The sequence below is a fragment of the Calidris pugnax genome, unplaced genomic scaffold (genome assembly GCF_001431845.1).
Source record: "Calidris pugnax isolate Ruff unplaced genomic scaffold, ASM143184v1 scaffold24, whole genome shotgun sequence".
NCBI classification, from domain to species: domain Eukaryota; kingdom Metazoa; phylum Chordata; class Aves; order Charadriiformes; family Scolopacidae; genus Calidris; species Calidris pugnax.
The window spans coordinates 836,759-854,631 of record NW_015090922.1 but is presented as its reverse complement, the minus strand read 5'-3'; the positions used below and the strand labels follow the sequence as shown (position 1 = coordinate 854,631).

General features: G+C 47.4%; 1 protein-coding gene and 2 long non-coding RNA genes across 4 annotated transcripts in view; 1 reads left to right on the top strand and 2 right to left on the bottom strand.

Moving 5' to 3' along the window:
- Nucleotides 1-813, top strand: part of LOC106893315 (calpain-13-like) — a 57,932-nt gene extending 57,119 nt beyond the window's left edge. For both annotated transcript variants that reach the window (XM_014951215.1, XM_014951214.1), the window contains one exon: nt 229-813. The gene's annotated coding sequence lies outside the window, so the exon portion shown is untranslated. The remainder of the gene's footprint in view (nt 1-228) is intronic.
- LOC106893318 lies at nt 809-14,235 on the bottom strand. Its single transcript, XR_001413046.1, has 3 exons — nt 14,152-14,235; nt 7,385-7,608; nt 809-2,594 (listed from the first exon to the last, which is right to left on the bottom strand). It is a non-coding gene; the product is annotated as an uncharacterized LOC106893318 (long non-coding RNA).
- LOC106893317 lies at nt 14,231-15,901 on the bottom strand. The gene is made up of 3 exons (XR_001413045.1): nt 15,776-15,901; nt 15,526-15,652; nt 14,231-14,328 (listed from the first exon to the last, which is right to left on the bottom strand). It is a non-coding gene; the product is annotated as an uncharacterized LOC106893317 (long non-coding RNA).
- Nucleotides 15,902-17,873: the final 1,972 nt, after the last annotated feature.

The window sequence follows — 17,873 nt, the reverse complement described above, 5'->3', positions numbered from 1 at the left end:
GCCAGAGACTGGGCAGTCTCAGCACGGGCCCCTCAGAGGACTGAAACTCTTTAAGACTGGAGCTTAACAAACCATGAGCAATGTGAGAAAACACACTTGGTGTCTGTTGGAAAAAAAATCGGTTGAAAAAGTTATATTCTCATCAGTGATTTCTAAATCACTAAATTCTAAAGACTGACATCCAGCTGTTTGTGTTTTGAGTGGGTCTCACTAAAACCTCTGTTTTAGGTGGCTTTCCTGCTCACCAGCAGGACACAGCCCAAGGCCATCACATTCAAGATCCATCCATGGGGCTCTTGAAAACCCGAACACTGTGAAGGAGCAAAGCCAGGTTTCTTATGGACATTTGCTTCCGCTTGATGGTCCTCATGTGTCTGGATGGAGAGTCCTTTTCAGGCAAACTGGAATTGGTTGGGAGAGAGAAGAGGAGATAACGAGACACATTCATGGGCAAGCTGGTAGTACTTAATGGTTGGGGCAAGCTGGAAGTGCCAACTATGGTCTCCTCTCATCCTCCTGTACATTCTGTGGCTGATTCTCCTGGTCAACACACAGAAGTCAAGACAGCTCCGTTAACTTCACTGCAAGTAAGAACAGAATCAGGCCTTTTGTGTGGAAGGGAGTGTCTATCGCTCAGACAACAGGAACAATTAAGACACAATTTTTTTATTTGAATTATTTCTTAACTTGCTTGTGTGCCATTTCTAAATGCCAGAAAAAGGTTAAAGAAATTAATCATAATTCATAAATAACACCAGGAGCTTTGTGATTTTTTTTTTTACTTTTATTAATAAAAAAAAAATTAAAAGGAAAGTTTTACGCATATTTGAATTTGTCAGCTGTAGGGATTCCTCTTCATTGCTATTGAAAAAAAAAGAAAAAAGAGGCATATTAGAGTCATAGAACAGATTGTTCAGTGTTTTTTTCTGATTCCCAGCATCTATATCAGGACCGTCTGGGAAGAGACAAATTTATCTGAACTGCATTCTCATTCTCTGTCCTGATGTCTTTAAAAATATAGGGCTTCTTCAGACATAATTTAGTCTCAAAAGTTTAACTTAAATCTGCTAAATAACTGTAACCTTTCTGTAGCCCCCACACAAACACCGCTTTCACACTTTTTTTATCATGGTGATAAAAGCAGAGTTAGTGATCTATTCTACTCAACTGTTGAAAAAAAAAATAAACTCTGAAGACTCCATTTGTGAAAATGCCAAGAAGAAGGATGCGAATGTCGACGGATGGAGGCAATGCAGGGTTGCCATGGCAATGTGATTCACACCGTGCCTCACCCAGACCTTCCCCACGAGTTTCCATTGAGACATCCACATGCTTGCAACAGATTTACTCGTTTGGCAGCGAGATGCTACACACTGGAGCAACAACTACGTCACAAAGCAAAGAAGGGACCCATGTCTCTGTTATCATGAGGTCAGTGTCTTCTTCTGCACCTCGGAGAGCATTACTCATGTTCATAGGTCTTATGCAAGCAGGGCCACTGAACCCACCCTTTCACTGAAAAAGTGTGGAAAGGGAAATCGGTAAAATTAGATTACTCCAATATGTTTCAGTCATTTTCAAACAAACCAATTCCTTCTCCAAAGTGTGACTTACACATCCCACCTGAAATCATTAATCATTAATTAAGCTCTCCGAAAAGAAAACACAAAGAAAGAGGATAAATAAAAAAGGTGGCCATGGAAGAACAAGTATGTTTGTTTAGTTTAGTCTGCAAATTCAAAACGGGTAAGTAGAAATCTGGAAGTACTTTTGTATGATGTCCACCACGCAGTTCAGGGATGCTCAAGCTGGCTCAGACCTGCTGGGAGCAAGCTGTTTGTAGCTACACAGAAGTCATCTGTGGTAAAATTGTGACATTCAGTTCAGGTCAACAGTTTAAATACATTCTTGTTGTGTGAAAGCCCCATCTATAAAAATACCAGGCTGTTAGGATCAGTGAGCTAAGATCAGTCTCGAAAATCTTAATTTGCAGACAATGTATTACTTTTCCTTTTGTTATAATGCGTAATTGCCTTTCTGCAGAAGGCAATTCTGCTTGTTGTGCGACAAAGCTCCTTGTCTCTAATAACTTAGTCTGGACAGAGACAAAGATGTTTCTTCTACGCTAAAAAGCTAGCAGCAGACACCATACATCCCAGGTGGGAAACATCACCCATATATAAGGTTGTCTTCCCCACAGGCAGATGTCACCCACAGGGGTGATGGTTCTTCTCACACTAGGCGTGCAGAGCCCGTGCAGCTGGTTGCCCTTGGAGCCCACCTCCTCCACACCAACCAACCCTTCACTCTGGTGTGTGTGGTCTCCGGGCATCAGCCATCTCGGGGACGAACCTATGGCCCCTTTGGTTTTGAGGGCTGGCCCTCTCCTGCTGATCCCACGCTGGGGCAGAAAGTAATAACTCACTGCTGTCAAGCTGAGCGTGGCTGCCTGTCTGTAACGTTGGAAGAATTGGTATTCCACTTGATTTATACTTCCAACCAAGCTAATTAAGCAACAATTCAGGAGGAATCCATCATTGTGACAGACTTGTTGATTAACCATCCCACAAGCAAAGTCAAGGGTGTTTGATAGCCTGCAAAAAAAAAAAAAAAAAAAATCAGGTCAATAGAGAGAAAAACAATGATTTGGCCATAACACAGCAGTGACTAATATTTCCACAAGCAACAAGAAGCTTAATACATTTCAGAAACACGGGGGCCAACATTAAAAACAAAGGCAGCTCTGATGAGTGGGGTGTTAGATAAAGAGGACAAACTTCTACATGTCATTTTTGTGTGATTAAGTTGTGCACGCCAGCTTTATGGGGATGGTACCCCTATTAAAATCTGTGCACCTTCATCTGTGCTTGCCAGTTCTGAAATGTTAGTGCAATCCCCATGAGGTTTCTGGCATTTGTGGAAGCTCTGAGATTTGTGCAATTATGATAATATCATCTCTAATTTTTTTGATGAAAATCAGTTTCTTGTCCTCAGGGACGCAAGTCTGAAAAGCCCTAAAGAGGATCTGCTATTAGGAATTGAAGAGAAGGACCTCAAACAAATGCTTTATTTTTAAATCTTCGTGATGCTTAAACCCTCAAGAGGGTTAGAAGCAGGCAATGCAAAGAAGCAGGAGCTGAATCAGATGAGATTAGTGATGCCAAACTCCCTGGAATTGAAGATGGGATAAAGCTGATGAAATTAGGTAGGATCTGAGACAACCATTAGCATTAGGAGGACTGTGGTGCAAAAGTGGTGATGGCTGACCCTGCAAGCATAATCTCTGGATGTAGACCTTGAAGCCCTGCTATTAACCCTTCTCCTGAGACCCAGAGGTCCCGTGTCTGGTGTCTGTCTGGCAGAGGCTGTGTCCAAGTCATCTCAGGATGGACAGAGGAGGAAGCTCTTATGTGCTTTGCCTGCAGGGCCTGGTCTTGTAGATGTTCCCAGAGCATCCGTCCTGGATTAAGGCTTTCAGAGAAGCTTTACAGGCTGTGGTTTTGGTGCCCATGCCCCAGTGAGCTCATCTGTGGTATGGGAGAGTGTCCATGGCCAGTTTTGGAGTAACTGGACCTCCCTCTCCACCTTTGGCTGTGCCTCAGGCCTGTCACAGAGAAACTTCTGCAACTTATGCAGCACAGAGAAACTTCTGCAATTTATGCAGAGCAACTAAAACATTTTTCAAGGAAAAAAAAAAATATTTTAAAACATCACACATGACCTCATGCATGGTTGAAGGGGGAAAGGCTGGGTTTGAGCAACCCACTGGCCTGTGCGCTTTGTGACATGCACTAATGATTTTTTAATATTGTTTTTCTTAGTGCAATGCATCTCTTGAAGCAGGCACGACCAAGCGTGCCACACTACAGCAAACGGTGTGCAGAGTCACAGGCATCTCTCAGGCAAGGGTGCACCAGTAAGGGACTGGTATTCCTGCCTGCCTGCATTCAGGGATGCCTGCAAACCTGGGAATGCTCGGCTCTTGCCTTCAGGAAGATGGTGACTCTTTCACCAAAAAGGTACCTGTCCTGCTCCCAGTCCCCCAAACTCAAAGAGGTGGACAGAAAGCCTGTGAAGAGTGACCCTGCCCTGTGTTTAGGCAGCTCAGCAGGAGCACAGGCATATGTTGGGACCATTTTACTTATGGGGGGATGCCAGCTTAATATGATATTAATTTAGTATTACCATGCTTAGCATTAACACTTGTCTTAAGGATCCCTTTGCTGCAGGGCTGGAGCTGAAACGTGTTGCTTTTACCTAGAAATACATGAAATATCTCCTTCTGCAAACCCTGGCTGTGCTCCTCGCCCCAGGTTCCATCTCGTGATACCTGCACCTTTTCAGTGCCGGGCCGTGGGATGCCCAGGCAGATCAAGGGCTCACCAGCCTTTCCAGAGCAGGTTTCCCAATGCCCTCTGCCAAGCTGGTTGGTGTACCCTGGATGTCTGCCACCAGCCCTGCCACCAGCCCTGCCACCAGCCCTGTCTGGGTCTGGTGTCCCCAGCCCATGGTGACACTAGGGTCCGTTTCTGCTGCATGGCAGTGACATCTAGAGGCTCCCTGGCCTGAGCTCCAGCCTCTCGCTGCTCACATGTGGCTGGCAGCACTCTGCCAGGCAGAAACCTGCTCCTCACAAAGCCCCAGTGAAGCCCATTCACACCCTAAGGATGAAGTACTGCAAGACTTAAATCCAAGCTCCTTCCCTCAGCCACCACGGGAAGGATCTTCATTGTAGCACCCTGAGGAAATTCAATATTCTTTCTGGGATCCCGAAGGTTTGAGGGAGTTAGGGGAGGACTTTGTAGAGTAGGGTAGATGGTTGGACTCGATGATCCCAAGGGTCTCTTCCAACCTAGACGATTCCATGATTCTATGATTCTATGACTTAAATCCAAGCTCCTTTCCTCAGCCGCCACGGGAAGGATGTTCGTTGTAGCACCCTGAGGAAATTTGATATTATTTCTGGGATCCCGAAGGTTTGAGGGAATCAATCCCTGTCCCTTCCCCTGGGAGAGAGACAAACTGGTCCACGAGAGGCTGTTGCTGATTAAACAACATGTACAGCTTTCCACTGGAAGAAATACCATTTCCTTGCTTTATATACCATACGTTAGGTTTGATGCCATCCAGCATCAAATGCAAAGCTGCCGCAGAAACACCTCCATAAGGGGGTAAATACATCATCTCTACAGGCTGAATTGTTCAACCAGTTGAGGAATGCATCTCCTGAAGCATTCCACGAGTTTCAGCTGAAATGCCATGGAGAGAGATAGGGAATTTTATTGCCCATATGAGGGGTATTCAGTAGAATATATGTGATATGTGCTAGGATGATATCATATAGGCATTGTGAGTCAGTAGAGTAGATTGCAAATGATCTTCTAGCCTGAAATCAGGGAAGGAGCAGCCCAGAGAAGTAGGGCTCTCCCACAATACAAAACTTGGGGGAAGATTGTGATGAAAAGCGAGAGGAATGTCTCTCCCATCCCGTGAGCTACCTCACGCTTGGAAACGCTCAAGAGAAAGGTTAGGCCAGGCTTTCCCCCAGATCAAAAACCTCTGGGTGATGATATGGGAAACCTCCAGTGTGTACACACACACCAAAATCATTAAAGCATCCTAAACTGCTTGCAAGTGCCAGATTTTCCTTTTCCAGAAGCCTTCTTTTTCTCTCAGACACTAGCATGAAAGCTTCCCTTTTCATTATTATATCAGATGAAATACAAGGGGTATTTTTTTTCCCTTCACTGGAAAAAATAAATGAACAATTTCAAGGTTCTAGGGCAAAAAGCAATCAGCAACAGCCAGTGCAATGTTGCACTTCTGTGCTCCTCAGAAAACAAAGTTAGAAGATGAATTGGACACCTGACCCGAAGGCCACAGATGTCACTTTTCCCTTCACTGGAAAAAATAAATGAACAGTTTCAAGGTTCTAGGGCAAAAAGTAATCAGTAACAGCCTGTGCTCCTCAGAAAACAAAGAAGATGAATTAGACACCTGACCCGAAGGCACAGATGTCAATGATTTCCACTGCAGCCCCTTGGCCAAAGCCTTCCACTCCAGGCTGAAGATGTTAGGAAGCCAGAGGAAGAGCAACACGCCATGGTGGACTTGAATGTGCTCTTCTGGGCTTTGCCAGCCAGGCACAGCCTCAGGAAATCCACCCTGAGATCCTCGTCTGTGGGAAACACTCAGCCTTATTGAGAACAGCTGAGGTCAACAGCTGTGGTCAGGCTTCCCATCAGACCTTTCATTGCAGCTTCCTCTCTGCAGCAGGTGTGGCACAAATACTGAGTCCCAGCAAGTGGTGGTGAAGGAAGGTCTTGGAAGTTAAATGAAGCACCACGAGGCTCCAGGAAAAGGTCAGACAAAATTTCTTACTCAGCATTATAGCTTCTGTACCAGCTACTATTTGATTTATCATTAAAGGCAGCACAGGGGAATTTTGGGCTTTTAAAGGGTCTTTGTAAAACTCAACATTTCAAACAGCTCACTTAGGTGTTGACTCTGGGCTGGGGAGGGGTTGTCATCATTTCTCCTTCCCAGAAGGAGGCATCAGAAACTCTCCCTGAACTTTGATGAGGCAGGAGGACACCCCGTGGTGTGGCTGAAACAAAGGAAGCGGACCCAAGGAGGATGAAATTGGGCACGTATGGGCTAGGATTGGGCCTGCATACAAAGAAGCAAAGGCAGCAATTTCTGTGCCACCACAGGAGGTTGCCTGGTGCAAGCACCAACCCCTCCAGCACACATGCGAGCCAAAGGTGGCAACAGAGATTCTCCAGGGAGGTTTCTGTGGCTTCCTGCCCTGAAAACAAATCATGGGGACTTGTGAATGTCTGTGTTGTGCTTCACACCAGGCATTGAAGCAGGTTTCTCAGAGAAGGTGTGGCAGCCCCATCCCTGAAGGTGTTCAAGGCCAGGCTGGATGGGGCTTGGAGCAACCTGGTCTGGTGGGAGGTGTCCCTGCCCAGGGCAGGGGGGTTGGAACTGGATGATCTTTAAGGTCCCTTCCAACTCTAACCATTCTATGATTCTAGGAGTTATTTCCTTCTCTACTCTCACAGTGAGTGAGCAAGATAACCAAAGGGGGAGGGATTTCCAAAACTCTATTTTACTTTTCACTGGGCAATGGGAGAGCCTTTAGAAAGCCCTGAGGCTGAAGTGTAACCGGTGGCAGAAAGCCAGCGGTAGAAATTTTTAAGTCAGGAACAGATTGTTTCTCTTTTTTGACAAGGCATGGTCTGATGAGATGAATACTTCATTAATCCAGGGATGTGCCCTGTCATGTATAATACAGGAGTTCAGACAGATGGAGCACAATGTTCTCCTCTGGCATGCGGACCTGAAGCAGTGAGGTCTGGATAGGGATGATTATAGGTACCTGGATTATGGTGGGATCCATCCTGGGGCAGTTCAGAAGGACATACCAGCAGAAGAATTGATCTGGGGACATGTAGGGTGGGAGAAGTCATCAGCTCTTATCAAGTCGTTTGAGTGCTGCTCAGTGTCAGTGTTTTATGAATCCAAATAAATGTTTACCAACTACTTTTGCAGATCCTCCTGCACCCTTTCTTTGGAGAAACAGGCAAGCTTGAAACTGTCTTCCTGCAAAAACAATGAAGATATGCAAAATTTTGGCAAGTTGAAGTTTCCTGGGCCAAAATACTCGAACAAACTTGATTATTCCCCTGTGAAATGGACAGATTGGAAAAGAACTTCTGAGGAATAACTCAGTCGTAAGCCTGTTGATACGGAGGCACTTCCCCAAGACTCACCTCATCTGAATTTGTCATTTAAGGTATGTATTTTAACTACTTTATTATTAGGGAACAGCATTTATCTCATTTACAGTGTATTCATTCCTTTTAAAACCCTGCTTCTCTGCTTCTCACCACTGCGAAATTTAAGCATAAAACCTAATTTGAGAAGATGATTGAATTTTGAATTAAGGGGTTGTTTGTCCATCATCTCCAAACAGGAGCAGTCTGTGGGGCAGAGGAGCATCCCGCAGTTTCAGACGTGAGCTGCAGATGGCAGGATTGAACTGCGGACTCGTTTCAACACCAGAACTCATTTGCTCTCCCAGCCAGCAAAGCAGCTACTTTCAAGCAAGAGACCAAGGTACGTGCGGCATCTTGTAGGTGAGACCCATGACACAAGGCCAGCAGACAGCTTGCTTTGGAGATGTTACCCTCCTCTTGTGAAATGGAGTCTTTTTCTCTGCAAACACAATGGCTCACGGCTGGTGGTGGTGGTGCCAGGGCTGCTCTGAGGGTGCTGCACAGAAAAATGTACAGAGAAAAGTTTCAGGGAAGCTCCTGGGTTGAGGAATCATTAAATAGATTGGGATATCTTAGTGTGAAAAAGTGATGTCTACGCTGACGGTTGAGAGCAGGTGCATAGGAAAGAGTGTTCATTGTTTCTGTAATACCGGGATCAGGAGCAGCAAATAAATCATTTGCTGGTGTGTTCAAACAGGCAGAAGGAGGTATTGCTTTACACAGCCTGGAAATAGCAGGGCTTGTCTCTGCTGACACCGTGGCTGCCAAACCCTTGCGGCACTTTGAAAAGCAATTGGACAACTTCATGCTCAAAAACATCTCCTCCGGTTCATAAGGAACCTGGTCCCTGTGGTTGTACCTTCCTGAGGAGGATGAGAAGGGCTAGGAGGTAGGAGGCTGTGCTAATGGCCCTCTCAGCTGGTCTGATCCAGCACCTTCTGTGCTCTTGGTCCAGGCATCCAGGTCAGAGGGTGCTGTGAGATGTGCAGCTTTCACTTCCAAAAGACCTTTTTCAGGAGGAAACTTGAGCCTTTGACCCAGCTACATTGCACAAGCTCTGACGCTAGAAGATCCAAACACTTTTTTTTTTTAAAAAAAAAAGATCTCTTAACCTTTAAGCGTGTTTTGAAGGTGAGAAGGTGGGACTGATTCCTAACCCTGGGTGTCCAAATGTGTGGGATGGCAGGGTTGCACCATCTCCTTGAGCTTCTCCATTTGCACTCAAGTCAGTGGTGAATGGCGGGGTGAGTCCCTGGGGTTGGGACTGCCATGCTTTAGAGCATCACGGTTTGGTAGGCAGACTTTGGGCCCGTTTCTCACCTACAACTTGTCCATAGGCCAGGCCCTTGCTATTTTTGGTTGCTGCCTCTCTTTCACCATCTGTGGGGGGGCAGGCTGCTCTGCTCTCTGCTGTGAACGACACGTTTTTGGTGGGAATGTGATGGGAACACACATTTTTGTGTGTCTGTGTCCCCTGCAGCTGGGGAGCACAGAACAAGGCTGGAGAGAGCAAGCCCTGGGTTCAGCCTGGCTTTCCTACCAAGAGGTCTGATGGAGCTGGAGCTGTCTGATGACAAGGGGGAGCAGGAGCAGGAGGGAAAGTGGGATCAGGCCAGCCTGGTGACCTGCACCATCCCATAGGTGACTCTTGTAGTTATGACATCCGAGTTAGAGTCTTTCTCAAATCTTGTTTTCCCTGTGAGGAGAAACAACTCTTTTCCCATTTTAATTAGGCTTAATTGGCAATATGGGAGCAGCCCTAATTCATAGCCATTTCCTGGCAGCACTAGATTTTTGCATTGCTTAAATAGCAGCCAGTGCTCTGCTCTAAGTGTGGTGGGGGTGGTGGCAGCAGGAGACATTAAAGCCAACAGAGAAGGAATGGTGGGATCTCAGTACCGTGCTCTGGCTGGGAATACTGGTCTTAACAACTGGATGATGCAAAATGCTGATCAGCAATCACTCAGGTCTATTGGCTTCTTGACATCAACCAAACAAGCTGTTAAACGGGTTTTGTGGACTTGTAAACTGGAAGAGGGGAGATTTAGACTAGATATTGGGAAGAAGTTCTTTCCTGTGAGGGTGGTGAGACACTGGAACAGGTTGCCCAGAGAAGCTGTGGCTGCCCCATCCCTGGAGGGGTTCAAGGCCAGGCTGGATGGGGCTTGGAGCAACCGGGTCTGGTGGGAGGTGTCCCTGCCCAGGGCAGGGGGGTTGGAGCTGATGATCTTTAAGGTCCCTTCCAACTTGAACCATTCTATGATTCTATATTTGGGCTTTTCAGCTTGCTGGCCAATCTGGTTTGACAAGGGGCCTCAGCGTTCCTGGCTGCAGACAAATTCCCAGTTGTTCCGAGGTTACCAGGTCTGATGTTCCTTAACAGTGGCCAGGTACAAATATGAGTAAAGAATTGTTTAAAGTTTCAGATAAAACACACGCAGAGGTGACACCTGATCCCCATGTGTCCACACAACCATTCTTCTAGCAGCAGGGCACGTCTCTGCGCCAAAAATACCTGGAAAAGGTTTTTGCTCTTTACAATGGCATTTGGTGATGGGGATCCCTCTGCCCAGAGGTGAAGTGGGTAGCCACTAACTGGAAATTTACTGAAATGCATTAACCTGAGCAAAGGATGGGCCTGAAGATCTGTGAGATGGAAAGGTAGGTCCAGCCTCTGAATCCTTTATTGGTGTATCTGATAAATGCAGTAAAAATGCTGTGATGTCCAGTGGCCAGAGTGCCATTCCAAGGGAAATGGAGCAAGTGCTAATGTGAGATCATTTTGAGCCTTATTTTTGTTTTTTTGTCTGGCCGGTGAAAGAGACTATTCATGGGAAAACAACTATTGTTTGCTCGTTAATTACCATGGGAAAATTAATAGCCGTATCTGTTTCTGATCACTTGTGCTTGGTAAAGTTCTGCTGGCAGAACAAGCCGTCCATCATTTTGTGTAGCTGAAGGAAGAAAGGTCGCCTGGTTCCTCGCCAGCCAGAGAGCAGAGCAGGTCTGATCTTCACGCCTGCCTCGCTGCTGTGGGCAGGGATGGGGGAGAAAGGACCCACCTGAAGTGGGTCCCATCTTGGGAAGGGGTCAGCCCTGACCCAGTGCAAACTCTCTGACCAATGCAGTCAATGGTAGGATTTTTCCTTCAGTGGCATGTGCTGGCCCGTCTCTAGATCCTTGGTAATCTCCACGTCCAGTGCCTGATTTCTGTTTATCCTAAATTTGCTCAAATCCTGGGTGTAATCCTCTGTTGGGGAGGGGGAGCGTAATTCCATTTATTGAACGACTTTGCCATAATTGCATTTGCCTCGGCTAGTGCTCTAATCTGTCTTCCCCCCCAAATCTTGCACAGTCCCACCAGAATCCATTTAGTTCTCAGCAGCAGCTGCCTCCAGAGCTTGCTCAGCTGAGCCCTGCCTCCTTCTGCCCCTGATTCCCATCCCAAGAAATTATGGAATATGTGGTGAGAAGGACCAGGGAAGTGATCGCCCCCCCATTCTTGGCACTGGTGAAGCCCCACATGGAGTGCTGTGTCCAGTTTTGGGCTCCTCACTATAAAAAAAAAAAGAAAAAAAGACAGAATTGAGGTGCTGGAGCGTGTCCTGAGAAGGGCAATGAAGGTGGTGAGGCGTGTGGAGAACCAGTCTTGTGAGGAGCAGCTGAGGGAGCTGGGGTTGTTCAGCCTGGAGAAAAGGAGGCTGAGGGGAGACCTTCTCACTCTCTACAACTCCCTGAAAGGAGGGTGTAGAAAGGTGGGGGTTGGTCTCTTCTCCTAAGGAACAAGTGATAGGACAAGAGGAAACAACCTCAAGATGCACCAGGGGAGGTTTAGATTGGATATTAGGAAAAACTTTCTATGCTGAAAAGGTTATTAAGCATTGGAACAGGCTGCCCAGGGAAGTGGTGGAGTCACCTCCCTGAAGGTATTTAAAAGATGGGTAGATGAAGTGCTTAGAGATATGGTTTAGTGATGGTTTTTCTTGGTGTTATGTTGATGGTTGGAACTAGATGATCTGAAAGGTCCCTTCCAACCCAGGCAATTCTATGATTCCATGATTCTACGTGGAGCTGCTGTGTGTGCCAGAGGTGTCTCTTCTGCTTCAAACGAGGCTGAGCGTAGGCCTTTCTCTCCTGTTTGTTCATATCTACCTCCCAGGGTAAGGTTAATCAACAGGGTAAGAGGTAAAGCAAGGCCATGGTTGTGACCTGGGCTGTCCTGTCCTGCTCCGTCACAGCAGAGCAACTGATACATCAGCAGAACCTACCTGCAGGAACTTGATGCACCTCCAGGCAAGGCTATTTTGCTTCATCACTGTCCTCAGGGAGGTCTCTCATAGCCACCAGGTCCAACTGTGGCTTGGGAATCTCTGTCCCTTGCCCTGCCTGCATGTCCCACAGCCTTCTGCCTCTGCCCCATATGCGGGGTCCAGGGATGCTCTGCTGCAGGAGCCAGGTGGGAGCTCCAGGCTGGTGGGCATCCTGTTCCCAGGCAGGGAAGCAAGCCCAGAAAAGCTCCTCAGGGTTTCTTGTTTCCCAGGAGGTCTCTCATCTCCTCCTGGAGCAACCCCAAAGATATTCTGCACAAGAGCACATGGACCTTGACCATGCCGTTTCCAGGGAATTACGATGATGTTGAGTGAAGACCCCCCACTCTGTGCCTCCCACAGTGACTGTTGCTTCCACCTCAAAGGGATCTTCTGCCCCTGCTCCTCCTTGCTATCTACAGCCCCATCAGTCCAAGAGCAAACACACCAGAAAGCCTGATAAGAGCTTGCTTGCAAAACAATACCCTGTGGGGATGGGGCTTTGGCTAGGTGCTGGTATATCATGTTTGGCTTCACAGCTGTTTCTTGTTTTCTTTTTAGAAAAGAAAAAAAAAGAGAAAAGCCAGAAGGACAAGATGACAGGGGAGGAAGGGATACATCAGCTGAAATTTGGATAGGATCATTTTGATAAGCAGCCTGCCCACGGCAAAGAATTGGATCACAAACTTCGTTTAGGGGGAAAAAAAATCACCGCAGAAGAAAGGACCCAGGTATGAATGTTTCCTCTTATGAATTTGAAGTACTTCCTTAAATTGCTTTTTTAACTGCATTAGAAAACAAAGCCAGAATCAAAGCAGAGTAAGCCGGGTGATGCTGTAAGGTTTTCAGAGTTTCTCTAAATGGAGAATTTGGACATTTTCATATTCTAATCCGGGAACAGAATGTGCAATTATCCTGGTAACAGAGCAAAGCGTGGAGAGAGGCTGAAGGCTTGGAGGGCCAGGTGGGTGCTGGTGGAAAGAGCCCTGCTTTGTGGGGAACGCTGGCAGAAGGAAGCAGCTCACCTGCACAGCCAGGCTCTCCCTCATCACCTGAGCCCTTCCAGCTTAAAATTCCTTCTGGCTTAAAAGTAGGGAGGCAAAAAGGATGGATAAGGTTCTCATTAAGTGTGGGCTCAGCTGCCATGAGATGTATCACATGGCTTCATACCTGCAACCTGCTACAGCTGCGTGGTAGCCCTTTTTCAGCAAAGGGAGCTGAATTACACACCCAGCCTCCTCCTTCCCCTCTCATAATTTGTTAACGCAATCTAAATAGCACATAATATTTTAAGCAGCTTTCCCCCCATGAAGAGGCTCTGACAACCTTTGCCCTGAAACGTGCTGGAGTGTTTTTGAGCAGCATAATGAAACCTCTCTGAAGAATGAGGCGGTAGAAAAGCCGATATTACAAATGCCCTGAGAGTCAGTTAGCTTAACTTCTTTATTGATCTTCCCTGAAAACGAAGCACCGTAGCAGAGAGGTTAAGGCAAACAGATCATAAACAGGAGAGACTTCTAACACGTGAAAACTGAGATTACAGTTTTAGGGAAGACGTGTCAATAGAAGTGATGAGGAGAAGGCTGGAGCCCCTCGGCTGTGAGGACAGGCTGAGAGAGTTGGGGTTGTTCAGCCTGGAGAAGAGAAGCCTCCAGAGAGACCTTAGAGCCCCTTCCAGTACCTAAAGGGGCTACAGGAGAGATGGGGAGGGACTCTTGATCAGGGAGGGGAGCCACAGGATGAGGGGTAATAGCTTTAAACTGAAAGAGGTGAGATTTAAATGAGGTCTCAGGAAGAAATTCTTTCCTGTGAGGGTGGTGAGACACTGGAACAGGTTGCCCAGAGAAGCTGTGGCTGCCCCATCCCTGGAGGGGTTCAAGGCCAGGCTGGATGGGGCTTGGAGCAACCTGGTCTGGTGGGAGGTGTCCCTGCCCAGGGCAGCGGGTTGGAACTCCATGATCTTTAAGATCCCTTCCAACCCAAACCATTCTATGATTCTAAGTGCAGGGTTTCCCGGGGGGTGAGCTGACAAGCATTAGTTACCACAGTATAAAACACACCCTTTTTGGCATCAGCGCTGGAGGATGTCAAGGTCCTGCTTGTCTCTGAAGGAGGAGGCACGTCAGGCAGCAATTAAAGCGGGGCGGTCAGTGCCAGACTTCAGCTCTGGGAAGCTCTCAGGAATGTTGGTCCTTTGTCAAGGCAGAGCGGTGTCACGGATGGAGCGATGCACTTCACTGGTAGGAAAAAAAAAAAAAAAAAAAAAAAGCAATGCATTTATTGATATAAACCAGGGATTTTACAAAGTTTGATGGTAAATGCAACAGCGTTTTAACAAGAGTCGACGGCGAGGCGCACTTGGCTACTTTCTCCACAGAAGACAGGGTCAGACAGAGCTGTCAGGGAGACCCTCCTGTTGGAGTCAGAAAGGACCCCCTTTGCTTTCTAAACTCCTCCTCAGAGAGGAGTCTGGGTGCAGCTGGATCCAGTCCAAGTCCCAGACTCGGTCAGTGGTTTACGTCTAAAAGATTATTTATGCGCAATCACTCCTTTATATCACTTAGCTAAGATTTCAAAGTTTAGCATGCTGTTAGTCACTTCCCGAGGATCTGTTGGGGCAAAGAATCTCTAAATCTCAAGAAGGAAACCTTGAGCACCGTCCCAACTCAAGGGGAGATCCTGGGCTGTTCACTGTTTATGGAGGTAGGATGATTGGCCTTTAGTTATATTTCCATATTGACCCCAGCACCAGGATTCCTTTTACATTTACTTTGGTCTATGCTGAACTGGGACTATCTAGTTGCCTATCTGGCATCTGTTTCCAAATCAAAACCTTGAAGTTCTTAAGAAAAGTGCCTGCCTGGCCCTGCCAAGACACTGAACCATACCAGTCCTGGGTGACACGTGCCACCGCCAGGGGAAGGAGCCAAGCAGAAGCCCCAGCCCCTACGCTTTGCTGCTGCTGCTCGTCCTCTATCACTGGATCCCCAAGGCTTTGCCCAGGGAAGTGGTGGCATCTCAAGAATCTCATCTCAGAAGTGGTGGCATCTCATGGTCCTCAAGAATATGGTTTAGTGATTTTTTTTATTGCTTATTTCTTATTTATTTTTTGTCAGAGTTAGGTTGATGGTTGGACTAGGTGACCTTTGAGGTCCCTTCCAACCTAGACGATTCTATGATCTCTTTGCTCCAGAGAAGCTAGAAGAAGTAACGGGAAACACTTGTTTTGGATCAAATTGGTAATGACCCAGACCTGCCCCTACCATCAAACCCAGCCTTTCATTATGTATATTGTCCTCTTCTGGCCTCCAGCCCAGACAGGAACAGCATTTCTTAAACATCACGAACACCTGCAATGAGGTTCCTAACTCACGGCCAGGTGAAGCCATTTTGTGGATGATTTGGATAAGGATGCAGGATTTTTGGCCACTTACCTGACTCCCCTCGGTGAACCTGGGAAAACCGGTTGATGGCCCATCTCTGGAAGCAAGCTGGCCTCCCCTCTCTGGTGCAGAAGATCATGGGGACCCTGTTCTCCCACCGCTTTTGTGTTGCCCCTTTCTAAACACAGGAAGCAACCAGCAGGATTCGTAAGCTGTCGGCACTACTTGTTTGGTTTCAAGCACTGCTTAAAGGCTTTTTTTTTTTTTTTTTTTACCTTTATTTCCCTCATGGAGGCTTTACCTTTTCTCTTAACGACGATCTCCACTCCCAACAGCCATGATCTGAGTTAACAGTGGCAGGAAAAGACGCTGCAGCTCATCTTGAATTGCACAGCTGTGGCTCTGCATTTTTGAAGGTTTAGTACCTAGGGAATGAGAAATGTCAATATTACCATATAGTTTTCCTTGGGTAATATCAAAATCCTCCGGCTGTCAGGTTAATTTAAAGCCAAAAAAGAAATCGAGTTTAATCACAATTTTGTGATCTTTTTTTGCCTCTCACAGGAAAAGGTCCCCTGACTGTGCCCAAAAGACGTTAGATGTTTCAAGGACATTGATTTGTTAGAGAAAAACTTGCATTCCTTGATCTGAACATCTCCCTGTGCAAGGGAGGAGGGGGGGGTCAGAGACCCAGGAGCCAGGATCTGCTTGAAGTATGCCAATTTTAAGTTTCTAGTTTAGATCAATTCCCACTCCAGAGCCATCTTTTCACTCCGGTGTGAGGCAAATGGGAAACTTCTCTGGCTTTCGGGCAGCTAATGAACATCCATGCACCTTCCAAAATCACCTCCCAGCCACCCCAGCTCCCGTGGGGGGTGAGCCAGGGTAGAGCAGCCCCTGCCTTGGGGTCCTGGGGTCCCTCCAGTGGCACCATCACCCACCATTCCCACCATGGCTTCTCCTTTGCGACTGGTCCAGAGCCCTTGGGAACTAGCCTCAGGAAAGGGCTTTCCATTCCCTGTTCCTGCTCGGTATTATCATAGAATCATAGAATTGCCCAGGCCGGAAGGGACCTCCAAAGGTCATCTAGTCCGACCTCCCCACAGTCAGCAGGGACACCCCCAACTAGACCAGGTTGCCCAGGGCCTCGTTGAGCCTCTCCTTGAATATCTCCAGGGATGGGGCCTCAACCACCTCCCTGGACAACCTGTTCCAGTGCTCCACTACCCTCACAGTGAAGAACCCTCTCCTAATCTCCAATCTAAATCTGTTCCCCTCCAGCTTAAAGCCATTTCCCCTCGTCCTGTCACTACAGGCCTTTCTAAACAGGTTCTCCCCAGCCTTACTGTAGGCTCCCTTCAGGTACTGGAAGGCTGCTATTAGGTCTCCCTGGTATTCTGAAAGGTGGGGAGGTTGGAGGAACAAGGGGGTATGAAACAGGGAAGCAGGGGAAGATGCTTGCTGGGGAGGGAGCAGCCAGAGGGAATTTAGAGGTCCAAAGGTTTAGATTTAGAGGTCTGAAGACCCCGGCCACCGTTACTGATAAGAATCCAGCGTGTCACCGCTTGGCAGAGGCAGGGCTATGAGTCTGCAGCGTGGAGGGTGAGAGAAGGGAACGGACCGGAGAGGACATTGATTTTCTTAGAGGAAAAAGTGAGCAAGAATGACCTCAGTGGAAAAATATTTTCTCTCTCTCTTTCTGTCTCACGGACAAATATAGCCCTACACGTTATGCAAAGGCAGCGCTCAAGCATGCTTGGAATGAGCGACTTGGAAGGCAAATTGCTACCACTTGTCCTCACCCTTGTTTTTTTGGCTTTTATTTCCTCTTTTCCCTTTGCCTTCTCCCCTCCAGCCTGTCCCCAACAGCTGCCACAAAGCAGCTCCTCAGAGAGGAGACAGGGGTGCCACCAGTAACCACCACAAGAACAACCACTGGTCTTCACAAAAGCGACCTGGGAGGAACTATGGATTGAAGGAAGAAATGTTTGGGTTGAGCATTAGAAAGGTCTTTCCAGCAGTAAGGAAACACTGGATCAGGCAGCCTGGAGATCTCTCTCACCCCTATCCCCAGGTGGCTTTTGGAACCCGGTCAGCAATATCTGTCTGGAACGGCACAGGAACTCATCCCTCCTGACAGGCTCATTGCTCAGTCACAGACCAGACCATTTTCTTGCTGCCCTATTTCTGCAAAATTTCTTTCTCTTTCACTATGAACATCATTGCAGAACATGTTGGAGTCAAAAGGCTGCCAAGTACCTTGAGCTGTTCTGATTGCCTCCTGTTTCCCCAGCCCCAGCTGTGTGTTCCCAGAGGCTGCAGCTCCTGTGGACCTGCAGAGGAAGCCCTCAGAGGGGCTGGAGGGGCCTTGACACCCACGCTGCCCCATAGCCAGCAGA